Source organism: Equus przewalskii, chromosome 17, assembly GCF_037783145.1.
Source record: "Equus przewalskii isolate Varuska chromosome 17, EquPr2, whole genome shotgun sequence".
Lineage (NCBI taxonomy): Eukaryota > Metazoa > Chordata > Mammalia > Perissodactyla > Equidae > Equus > Equus przewalskii.
The window spans coordinates 79683851-79696306 of NC_091847.1; the positions used below are offsets into that span (position 1 = coordinate 79683851).

The 12456-nt window shown below is 46.5% G+C and overlaps 1 long non-coding RNA gene across 1 annotated transcript; it reads right to left on the reverse strand.

Annotated features, from left to right (window-relative positions):
- Nucleotides 1–2418: 2418 nt before the first annotated feature.
- LOC139076855 (uncharacterized) lies at nucleotides 2419–12180 on the reverse strand. The gene is made up of 4 exons (XR_011528872.1): nucleotides 11283–12180; nucleotides 10554–10758; nucleotides 9672–10031; nucleotides 2419–2774 (listed from the first exon to the last, which is right to left on the reverse strand). It is a non-coding gene; the product is annotated as an uncharacterized lncRNA (long non-coding RNA).
- Between the last annotated feature and the right edge of the window lie 276 nt (nucleotides 12181–12456).

Below are 12456 nucleotides of genomic sequence, written 5' to 3' on the forward strand. Positions count from 1 at the left end.
ACTGAAGCGAAATGTGCGAACTTAACCACTTCACCACTGGGCGGCCCCAAGGAGAAATTTTTTATCGCTTCAGTCTGTTGTAGCATCACACTCTTTTAAGTTAAGCCATAAAGGAGCAATAAAATGTCAGAGACCATTCCCAGGCAACACACACTTATCTCATCTTAAGTTTATTCTCACTGGTCTTAGGAGACAAGCTTCTCTGACAATTGTTGGCAGTGTCCTGAGCATCTTATTGTGCAGCCACAGTGTCCAAGATGATGCCTCCCAGCCTTCTGTCCTGCTGATCCACACTGTGACCTAGTTTAAGTGGGAGAGACATTTGCAGGCAGCCATTCAAGACACGTCATACATATAGAACTGGCAACCGCATTACAAAATTATAAATCATTTTATGACATTAAAAACAAGCTAACTTGGGGCCAGCCCCTTGCTGTAGCGGTTAAGGTCCTGTGTGCTCTGCTTCAGCAGCCTGGGGTTTGCGGGTTCTCATCCTGGGTGCGGACCTACACCACTCATCAGCCATGCTGTGGTGGCGACCCACATACAAAATAGAGGAGGATTGGCAATGGATGTTAGCTCAAGGCTAATCTCCCTTAGCAAAAAAGAAAAAAAGCTAAGTGAATTCTATGCTATATATAAGAGACACACCTAAATCAAAGAGATATGGTACCTCTGTACAGTGGAGTCTTCTGCAGATGAAAAGGAAGAAAGAATATCTCTATATACTGATGTGGAGTGTTCAGCAAGATATATTTTAGTTGAGAAAGATGGGTCCAGAACTGTGTTATGATATGCTGCCTTTTCAGTAAGTCAGGGTGTGTGTGTACGTGTGTATATGTGTGTATGTATGTGTGTGTATTATATATACATATATGTGTGTATGTATGAATGTGTGTGTGTGTATATACGTATATGTGTGTGTTGACAAAGAGTCTGCTTGACCAGACTTGACTCTGGCTCCTCTGAACCCACTCTCCAACAAGGATTCTTCCTTGTAGAATCCAGTTTTAGCAAGAATCCTGTTAAATCAGTTTAGGAGAATTCCCCTAAATAGCTGATAAATATGCTAAACTAGCAGTCTCTTCCTCAACCATCTGAGAAATCCAAGCAGTCTCCAAGCCTTGGGGCTATGCCCCTAGATCCCATTGCACAGCCCTAGATACTTGATGGGATTATTCACCCCCTCCTTGAGGGAGAGAACTTCTTTAGGGTCATTTCTAAGGAAATCTTAAAGAGATCTGTAGGGCCCAAATGACAGCTTTGGATTCAGAAAGAAGTGGATGGGGAAGCTGGATGTTTAATCCACTTTCACGGACTTTGGAAACACCAAGATGGCGGCCTGGTAGCTCCTATCTCTCTCTCTGTCTCTCTCTCTCTCGTCGTTGCATATGGTTTACACAGCACGATTCACCACAGATGTTCAAGTTGTGGGATATGTTAGACCAGCAGTGGTTTGGACCCTTCGCATGGAGAGGGGACTCTTCTAGACTGGTTAGCAGGGTCCTTGCTATACCAGGCTTTATAACGAAGTGCACAGATGAGCCGGGAAGAAGGGTCAGGAGCCCAACTAAAGTGGTCAAAGAATGTTTGTCAGTAACCATACTTGCTTTAAATAATTAAAAGAACAAATTGAATCAAATGAAGAGAATATAGGGAGAAAAAGTCTCTTCTGTTCTCTTTGGGTCTCTGGCTGGGCCTGGGAGTTAAACTGACATAACCTTGACATTTTAACAGGAGAAAAGCATAAAATTTTATTAATTTTTTCCATGTACGTAGGAGCCTTCAGAAGAGAATGAAAACTGACAAATAAAAATGGCAAGCAGTAGGATATATTGGAGAATATGAGGAAGCCATTTGGTGTAAACCTAATTCGGCCTGACCTTGTCTTTCCAAAAGGGCCTGACCGTGGCCGTTGAGCATTCATTGTATATCTGCTTCAGATATTCCCTATGGCAAGAACAAAGGCCCTTGAGATAAAGGTGCAACTTCCCTCCCACTCCCAACATTGGCATCTCTTTAAGGATTAAGCATCTTTCCTTAGGCTAGGAACTGATTGCTGCCCTCACCTGTGACCGCCCAGCTCGAGACAATAGACTTGCCTCCTGCTACGCCCTCTGAGAGAGCAGACCCACTACGTGCTGCCCTCTGAGAGAGCAGACCCACTACGTGCTGTGTCCATCAAGCGCTGTGCCTACAGGGCAATCTTGTGACTATTGTGGGAGGGACATTTCAATCATATGTGAAACATCCTGTTTGGGGGTATATAACCACTCTGTATATCTCACTTCTTTGGTACCCTTTCTTCCTTCGGGAAGAAAGGCCCTGGGCCATGGTCCTCAGATTTCAGCTCGGAATAAACTCACCCAAATTTTCATTTATAGATTATTTTCGTCGACAAAACTCAACCAGAGCAGGAAGCTTTTATATCTTTTAGACAAAGAAACAAGAAATTTGTGAAAAATTGGCAAGACAAAGGGGTTTGGGTTGGGGCAGTAAATCATGAGGATGGAACTGGGCAGCTAAGGGTGAGTTTCGCAAGGTTCGTTTGCACAGATTCCTCGGCCCCAGTCCCTGTGTCTGGCGGTGAGGATGCCTCCCTTGTCCCGGCACTGGGAGGGGACATGCCGCAGGGAAGTCGCAGGAGGACAAAGGGGCGTCAGAGTGGCCTTCTTGCACCAACTGTTTCTCAAGTGCCTTTAATGCAAATTAACCACTGTGTCAAGGTGGCATATTTTGGGGTCACGTATTCTGGTTTCCTTCAGGAACAATCCCTAAAAATGGAAAACAAACAGAAACTAATGAACCTCTGTATCGAGCTGGTAGCATATCCACACAGAGAAAAAATTACTTCAATATCCTGCCTGCACATCCTTGTGGGATATAATTTAAGGACGAAAGAATCGCATTTTACATTTCGGTTGACAGTTACCGTTGGGAGAGAACTGGCACTGCGTCACTGATGGCATATTCTTGCCTAAACTAAATTGAACAGAATCTAGTCAAGCTGCTAGCTCTCACTGCCGTTTTACAGGAAATTTGGGGGATGGAGGAAAAGTTAAATGACATCACGACAAAGCTGTCAGCCTCGTCCCAAATGTGAAGCATTCTAAAGGATCAATGATCCTCCAACAAATGTATGGTGTGAGGAAGAAAGGGGTAAGGAGGTCTTATGAGAAAGAGATCTAAGGGACCTCGTAAGCTAATAAAGGGTCTGGACCTTATTGAATCCTGCCTGCCTTTGTGACCTTGCATGAGCGCTGGGTGTTAGATGTGACAAACAGAGGAATCCTTATCAGTTCTATCAGGTGTGATAACGGAAAGGTGATTATGTTAGAAAACATCCTCATTAGCAGCGAATACCGAAGTGTTTATGGGTTCAATGGTATGATATCTAGGAGTGGACTTGGAGCAGAGCGTCCAGCCAGGGTGTGATGGCTGTGAAGTCACAGCGAGAAACAAGCCTTTGCTGTTTAAGCCACTGACATTTCAGGGTTGTTTGTTATTGTAGCATAACTTTGCCCATCTGACTTGGGGATATTTTTTAATACAATAAAATATAAAAGATGTTTAATGGATTCTGAGGGTAGCTGTCACTCAGTGGGTCATTGGTGACAAGGCTTCCCTACGTGGCGGAGGGAGAAGTTCGCACCATCTTTTGCTGTCCTCCGTCCCCGCGCCCCGCACTTCTGACAGTCGCAGGCAACTGCTGACTTCCGTTTGCTGACTCCAGGAATGGCTGTATTTGTTCCCTGAGCACCTGCACATTGTTCTTCTCTGTTTTCAGAGAAGGTTTTTACATATCTGTTCACAGGAATGGAAGCAATCTCAGGAGGAGACACTCCAAACTTTGGGCAGTCTGTAAGTAAGCGTTCAAGAACATGAGTAAAGAAAACAAAATGTTTGGAAACTTTGACCTAGTCGGCGCCTGCAAACTCTGAAGACCAAGCATGACGGAGTGCGAGGACTTCCTGCCCCAGCTCCAGCAGGATCTGGAATTTGTCACCTGCCTTAACGGTGGCGCCATCATTCAGGCACTGCCCTGGTCACTTAGCAGCCCCCAGCCCCACCATTTCCCTCTGTGGAGCCCCACTGTGCAGGATGGTGGTTAATTTGCCCGTGGCATAAAACTCTGGCTAAGGCTTCGGAGGACCAGGCTTTGTCTTAGATCTTTTCCAGCGGTTAGGAAACCAGCTCTTTCTGGCTCCCTGCAGCGCCTGCTCCAAGAGTGCGGATGCAGCTGCTGATGCAGGGCGGCTCGGGAGGCTTTGTGAGCCAGGGCCTGGCGGCTGGGCCCAGTGCCCTCCCGGCGGGCGTGCAGGCATATCAGGGACGCCTCCTCGACAGCCTGAGCCAGGCTCGCCCAGGATTCAGACTTGCAGTGGCATGATCTGGATGGCTGATGCAGGCCGGGGTTGGCCGTTTGGATTAGGAGCCTCATGGAGAAGAAATTATTTTTTAAGGGAGGAAAGAGTTGAAATTCACATCTTTGGTTCAAAGTCAGTGAGAGGCAAGTGCTGGGGGCAGGGCATTCTGAGGACAGCACAGTGGGCGTCTGTCACCCTGATGACCCCTGGGCCGGCTCCCTGGGCTGCACTCCTGAGTCCAGCGGGAAGGAGACACGGCTGCAACGAGCATCCAGTGAAGACAGAAGGAGCTGTCCCGCCTGGACCTCTGAAGGTGCAGAAAGGACAGGAGACCCCACTTTGCAGCCTCAGCGAGAGCACCCTGCTCCGTGGATGTCCAGCGGGCTGTGCCCGGGTCACCTCTGGTGTCCACTCCACGGGACTTTCTGTGCCCCTGCCCCCTTGGTGCTTCTCTTCCCCATTGACCTGGATTTGGAATCCAGGCACTTTCCTGTGATTTTTACTCCTGACTTTTTTCAAAGATGCCCTCACCTAAGGCGTTCATCTGAGGCAGCTCTGACCTGATGTTTAGAGTCCAGACGTTGTACCCTGTCAACACACGTGCTCCGCCTCCCTGGAAGGGTCTTCCTATCTCGCTGCAGAGCAGTCTGCCCCCTACGAGGCCACCTCCACTTTGGCGCCGGTTATGGAGCGCTGACACCCCTCACCTCAAGGCCCCAGATGTTTCTCTGCCTCAGGGCTTCCACAGGCCCAGGACGGGGCTCAACGTACCAGCACTGACCCTCCACTGAGGGACACAGACAGCCAGACAAACACCCTGCAGGGGGTCATTTCTTGGCATGATCCACACAGCCCCCAGGGGTCCCTGCAGGACGGAGATGAGCTCGCCCACATAGGCCCCTCGCTGGTGTGCCTCTCCCTGGCTTCTCTCCCTTCCCTGTCTCTCAGCCCCTCACCTCTGCTTCCTGGCAACACCTCCCAAGCAAACCGCCTGCTCCTGGGCCCTCCTCAGGGGCTGCTTTTGGGGAAAACCTGACACCAAGACACCTAGTTTCTGCATCTCCCGCCTTGCCGCCAGTTGAGACTCTCCACCCTCCCTTGTTCTCCAGGCCTTTCTTCCTAGAGCTGACGTCTCGCAGCATCTCTGCTGAGACAGGGGGCCATCTACTCGGTGGCCCACAGCCCAGCAGCTCTGAGGAGACTCCAGGCCCTTCTCCTCTCCCCTCTCCAGCGTCTGGGTAGAAAGAGGTGGTGAAGACACTGCTTTGTCTCCTGATGTGAATGGCGGATGTACTGCGGCAACTTGGAAGGTGAAGTGGCTGCTCTGAGCTTGCTTTAATCACTTTTACTTCCATCCAAAGGGACATTTTCCTCCTTCGGTGCTGCTGGAGCGGGTGGTGGACACAGGGGCTCATGGGGAAGGCAGGAAGGACGTGGCCTTGGTGACATTGCGGTGGCTGCAGAGGCCCTGGCACCTGCTCAGGCTGCTGAGTGAGGCAGATGGCGGGTTGCGTCAAGGACACCTTGAAGGTGCTCGACAGCGACGAGCAGCACATTTGGGAGGCGTGTGAGGGTGGGCGGGCGTTCCCGCAGCATGCATGAGATGGAAGCGAGGCCACCTTTCTAGATGATCTCTCTTGACTGGCGTGGCTGGAGGATGTGTGTTGCACTAAGACAGCTTGGAGTATTTCCCACATTCCCTGAGTTGCTTAATTTAACTGAGCTGATGCACACTTACATGTTCTTTCACGGACGAGCCAGGCACGAAGGGCTATTTTCCCATAAAACAAAGCATGATGGCAGACAGGCTGTGAGACCAGAGATGCCATCATATTTGAACGTCAGAAGAACCTTATAAGTGAGAAAGGCACAGAGGCAAGGGCTTCCTGACACCTTGAGGAAAGCCTGCAATGGGGAATGATTCGAAGAGATGAATCAGCTAAGAAAAATCCAGTAGGGAGGTCGTGTGGCTTAATTCTTTGGAATAACACAATTCATAAAAGGCTGTTTTAAGACACACAAACTCTTAGAACCTCAGGACTCAGGGGAGCACAAAGGAATGACATTTACTGAATGTGTTCTTAACTTGGGTACATAAACTCCCTCACTCTGAATGCAAACTGCTTCCTTTGCAGGATTTGTAGTTTCATCAGATTATCAATGGGGTTTGTGACCCCCAAAGATGAAAACCTATGGGTGCACTTTGAGAAATACTCTGAGTCACATAGAGCCACCTACATGTGACCTCTGCCCAGTTACTATTTGTGTTGTGGATTTGTGCTTATAACAATGACGACGACAAGCACCACCTCATCCAGGGTGAGCCTGAGGATCTGAGGCCACGTGGACGTGCACGCTCTCGTGTGTATGGAAAGCTCAGATTTTGTGCTCAGACAGGTTTGGGTTTGTTGGGGAGGAAGACATTTCGTCTACCCACTCAGGGTCCTTCTGGCCGGACTATGAATTAAATTCACATGAGACAGAATGACAGGAGAAAATTAAACAAAGCTTTATAACATGTGTACATGGGAGAGACTCAGGAAAACTGAGCAACTTGCCAAAATGGCAGAAGCTCTCATTTTAAATACCACCCTCAAATAAAGACAAAGGAGGATGTTGGGCGTGGGGGGAGTCAGTTACGGGAGATTACCAGAAAAGCACAGTAAACAAGAGTCAGATTATCATGCAGATTTAAGTCCTAGCCTTCCTTATTGATAAGAGTTTCTAGAGATAAGGCCATCCCCCCTTCTTCCTGGTACAGAGAGGGAGACACCTTTACAGATGGAGATTTCCTTTACAAATGTAAATGCCTCTTAACAAAGGGTAACTTCTACTTTTCAGAGTTTCTCTCATGCCTGAAGTTTTTAAAAGTAAGCAGCCCAAAATAATCCTCATGCCAAAGAGACATATCTTGGGGTGGCCAATTCCAGTCCCCCATAGGTTCAAAGTCCAGTTCTGCTGTTTAATCATTATATGACCTTGACCTGGTAATTTCATTCCTTTTAGCCTATTTTCTCTTCTCTGAAACGGGAATTCTACCTCATGTGTCACTCTGAGGATGGGAAAGAGTGTCTGTGACCTCCTTGGAATTCCTTCTTTGGTCCCATAGCCTTTCTTATAGGACGGAGTGAAGTGGCTGTATTGATCAGGTTCATTAATTGAGAACAGAATCCACTCAAGCTGGTTTAAGTGGAAAAGTAGTCACAATTTGGAGGCTGAAGAAACAGATCCTAGGCCGAGTGTTTAGAAATGACTCTCAAAGTCACACTGCAGAACCAGGATGCCCAGGAAGCTGCTGCATATTCTATCAGGAAACCATCTGCTAAAGGGGGAAGCCACCACCATGGCAGTTGGCCATGAAGGCATGGCACCTGCTGACTCAGTGGGAAGGCTTCCTGAAGAGGAGGCTGCCCCATGGCGGCCAGCTTGGGGACCACGCACCCTGAGGCCACGGCCGCCCCTCCACAGCAGAGCTGGTGCCTGGTGCGCGGCCTCTGCTCAGGGGCCTCCAGAACCACGCACCTCTGACAACACTCAAAGCACAGACACAGGGACAGCAAGAGTGGGCTCCACCTCCTTGTCTGAGCAGAGGAACGTGAATCACATTGGGAGCCCCAGCTGTGAGGGAGTCTGGAACATGTGGGCGTGCTCATCTCTAATCTTGCACCCTCTCACACAGGAGGGCACACTGGAAAGAGAGTAGGATGGATATTGGGCACTAATCTGCCACATGCACCCTAGTACCTTTTGTCAAGATGTTACCTGAGTTAACATCTGCAGCCAATCTTCTTTATTTTTTCTTCTTCTTCCCAAAGCCCCCCAGTACATAGTTGTATATTCTAGTTGTAGGTCCTTCTGGTTGTGGCATGTGGGATGCTGCCTCAGCGTGGCTTGATGAGTGGGGCCGTGGGGCCATGTTGGCTCCCAGGATCCGAACCGGCAAAACCCTGGGCCTCTGAAGCAGAGCACACAACCTAACCTCTCCGCCATGGGGCCCGCCCCAAGGCATTATGTTTTATCTTTTTTAATTTTTCAAATATAAAAGTAATACATGAATATATTCTCTTTGTAGAAGACAAGAACAGAACAGAAATTTGTAAGCAGTGAAAGCCCACCTCAGCTCCCACATTACTCCTCAGGGGAAATTACAGGCACCCATTTGCTCACTGTCTGTCTGATATTTGTCTGGATGTGTTTGCACGTATAGGTATGCACACACATCTAAGAATTATTAATATGGTAATATCAGTCCTTGACTTTGCTTGGAAAACTTTCCATCTCAGACATCAAGATCTAACCCAAGGGTTAGCAAACTTTCTGTAAAGGGCCAGATAGTGAAAACGTTAGGTTCTGTGGGCCACATATAGTCTCTGCACATATTCTCCTTTGTGTGTGCATCTAGTTACTCTTTTTTTACAACCATTTAAAACCATACTTGGCTTGCAGGCTGCACAAACAGGCGGTAGCCCTGATCTGGCCTGCGGCTGGCCGCAGTCTGCTGACCCCTGGGCTGACCTCACTATTTTTAACCCCTGGATGGGATCCCATTGTATGGATGTAGCACCATTTGGGGGGGTGAGTTTTCTCACTGTAATCATTTACATACTTTACAGTTTTTTTCTTTAAGTTGCAATGTTTTAGAAAAAAACGCTATCACATATTTCTCAGTGCATGTGTGTGAAAATTTTTGTACATAGGTCTCAGAGGTGGAATTTCCTGAACAAAGGTATATTCAGCCTAAAGTTTCATATACACAGTCACTTTCCCCTTCAGGAAAGCTTTTTACTAATATTATATGAGAATATGTGTGTTCTATCACCCTTCCCAGCCCTTAATATTATAACTGTTAAATTTTTGTTAATTTGATGAAAAATAAATAACATTAAAGTAGAATATTCTTTTTTTTAGTAGTGTATTTTATTTTTTTTAAACAGCTCTGTTGAGGTGTGATTGATATACACAACCTGCACATCTATAACCTACATGAGTTGATGAGTTTGGACACATGCACATCTGTGCGTCACAATCAAGGTAGTAGATACACCCAACACCTCCGACAGTTTCCTTGTGCGCCCCCTCTCTTCGTCGTGAGGACATTTAATGTGAGATCCACCCACCTTTTAAGTGCACGATACAGTCTTGCTAATTCAGGCGCTGTGCTGTGCAGCAGAGAGCCAGAACTTACTCACCTTGTACAACTGAAACTTCGTGCCTATTCAACCACAACTCCCATGTCCCCCAGCCCCAGGCCCTGGCAGCTACCATCCTACTTTCTGCCTCCATGAGTTTGATGATTTTACTTACATCATACACGTGGAATCACGCAGCCTTTGTGCTTCTGTGACTGGATTATTTCACTGAGCATCACGTCCCCCTTCATCAACGTTGTCGCATATTGCAGGATGTCTTCCTTTTTTTAATGCTGAAAAGCATTTCATTGTATGTGTATACGACATTTTGAATATTTTCGGGCACATAGTGAAAGAGGGGGTGGAACGGCTAGTTCCCAAATCGGGAACCATCATGCTCAGGTGGGACAATCACCAGTGCTCAGCCACCCTCCGCACCCTCTCCACGTCTTCATCGTCAGGAGCACTGCTCTTGGCGTGGAAGAGTCCTTCAACCTCTTGGTGAAAACTGCAGACTCAATTTGCTTTGCTTTAGCTGGAAAAGAGTAGTGAACAGACTATAGTGTAAATGGAGACCCAGGATCCCGAGATGAGCTTTAAAAACTTGGGACTACACACAGTGCATGTACAAGAGGTTGGGGGAATAATACTTGATGCAGGCTCGGCGAGCTGAGGAGTTGAAAGAAAGATTTCTTGGACTCTCAAGGTCTGGCAGTAGTGCTCCTTTATTCAGAGAATAGCATGGAGTAGCACGGGGACAGGACCCATGGGCAGTAAAGAGCTGCAATGTGTTGAGGGTTAGAGCTAAATTTATAAGGCATAGGTATGTGAGTTATTTCTTTACAAGACGATGGAAACATTTTAAAAAAATCGTTAAAATGGTATCAGTGCAGGTGGGATCTGGTTATTGGGTGGTCCCATAACTTTAGATAAGAATTAGATCGGATCAGGTCAGGATGTCCACGCTTCCCTGAGGATGATATAGATGGGTATGTAGGGCGGGACACCTTGGGCTTCTCTCCCTGGGGCAGGGTCAGCCTTGATCCTCAATACTTACCAGGTTTCTCTCTGGGTTTTGTAAATGGAGAGTACAGTTCTTGGTCCAATAAAAATATGCAGATTGTATGTAACAAGTTTTTGTAAGCAAAGGTAATTTCCGTCACATGTATTCTTTCCTTTTTTAATATGTTGGAATTTGATGTTGTATCTGATGACTCTGAGGCTGTGCTATCCGTTTGTTAAGTAAGCGATCTCCAGTAGACCTGTTTCAAACACAAATACAAACTGAGGATTAAAAGTTTGCTTAAGACTGAGTCTGGGGTTTTTCATTTTCTCTTTGGCTGCCTATTCCATGGGACAAACTGGCAGGAGATATGAAAGAACACTTCAGTTGTGTCATCTATTATAGAAGGACACAAAGATTTTCTCCAAGTATTCTGTTATCTAGCTGCAAATACAGTAAATGTTTATTTTTAATAATAAAAGATTGCTTAAAGTGACACAATATGATCACAAAAAACTGCAGGCACTGACACGCTGCCCAAGGGGCCTACTTGCAGATGAAGTGAGCACTGGCAGAACTTGCCCTTCTCACCCCTACTGCCAGCACCGGGGTTGAATTAGCTCCAAGGTTTTCCTCTAATTGCACAAAAATTTAAGGTCAGTTAAAATTTGTTGTGCAAATAATTCTGCATACATATAGTCTGTGGATTTAAATGGTTCAAGCATAATAAATATTTATTTTTTAAACAGTTCCATGCATCACATACCACTTATAAAATCTTACCAACTGGGGCTGGCCCCGTGGCTGAGTGCTTAAGTTCCTGCACTCCGCTTTGGTGGCCCAGGGTTTCGCTGGTTTGGGTCCTGGGTGAGCACATGGCACCGCTCGTCAGGCCATGCTGAGGTGGCGTCCTATATAGCACAACCAGAAGGACCTATGACTAGAATACACAACTATGTACTGGGGAGCTTTGGGGAGAAGAAAAAAACGTCTTACCAACTACTAAAATAAAGAGAACCACTTGGATGAATTGATTTTTTTTAATTTAGCTCTGGAACCTGGGCCTCAGTACTGTCTAACGAGCTGTACCCTACCTGGGAGGTGATCCTCATGTGCTATGTTGAGGAGTCAACGTGAAGCGAAGTGGTCCTAGACAGTTGTTGGAAAGTGAGGTGAAAGGTTTCTACTTGATGATGTCTTCCAGAAGTTCTAACAAATACGGAAATCTGCCAGAGTTCACATGACACCCATGGAGGTGCCTGAAGGGATAGTTATGGCAAAGTCATACGCCAAAAAACAGCCCGGAGAAATGACAGTTTTATAGGTGATGTTAATATGAGAACAAAGAGTAGTTTCTTTTCTTTTCTTTTCTAAAATCTAAACAAGTTAATTCTATTTGTATCTTTAACAGCAAGCAAAATGAAGCAATACTGAGCTCAAACTGCTGGCTCTAGAGGTTAATCCTTGTAGAAACAGACGAGAGAGAGGAATTTCTGTTCTGAACATCCTAGAAGATTGTTTTCAGAGCCACAGTGTAACTATTTATGCTGGTTATTCATTCTCGTTGTGGGAATTATGTCCGAGACACCTCTAAACAAACAAGAAGTGATTTAAAAGGCCACTTTAGTTAAAAGATTATCAGAGTACATTACTACAGCGACAAATATTGAAACCTGTGAATAAGACCCATCAAGCGACCTTCCTCGAGGGTCTCCTTCCCAGCGGGAGAGGATGGACCTTGCAGACAGAGGGACCTAACTGTTTAACAGGCAAAATAAGGCTCTCCTGAGTACGGGGTAGCTCGCAGGAGCAAATGGTGCATCTGAAAAAAAAAAATGCAGCAAGAATATTAAAGGGCGGGCAATAATTCTTACTTGATATTTGATCAAATCATTTCTTCATTTGCCATGGTGTTTTATAATAGACTTGGTGAAGGACTTTAAGAATCAAATTATTA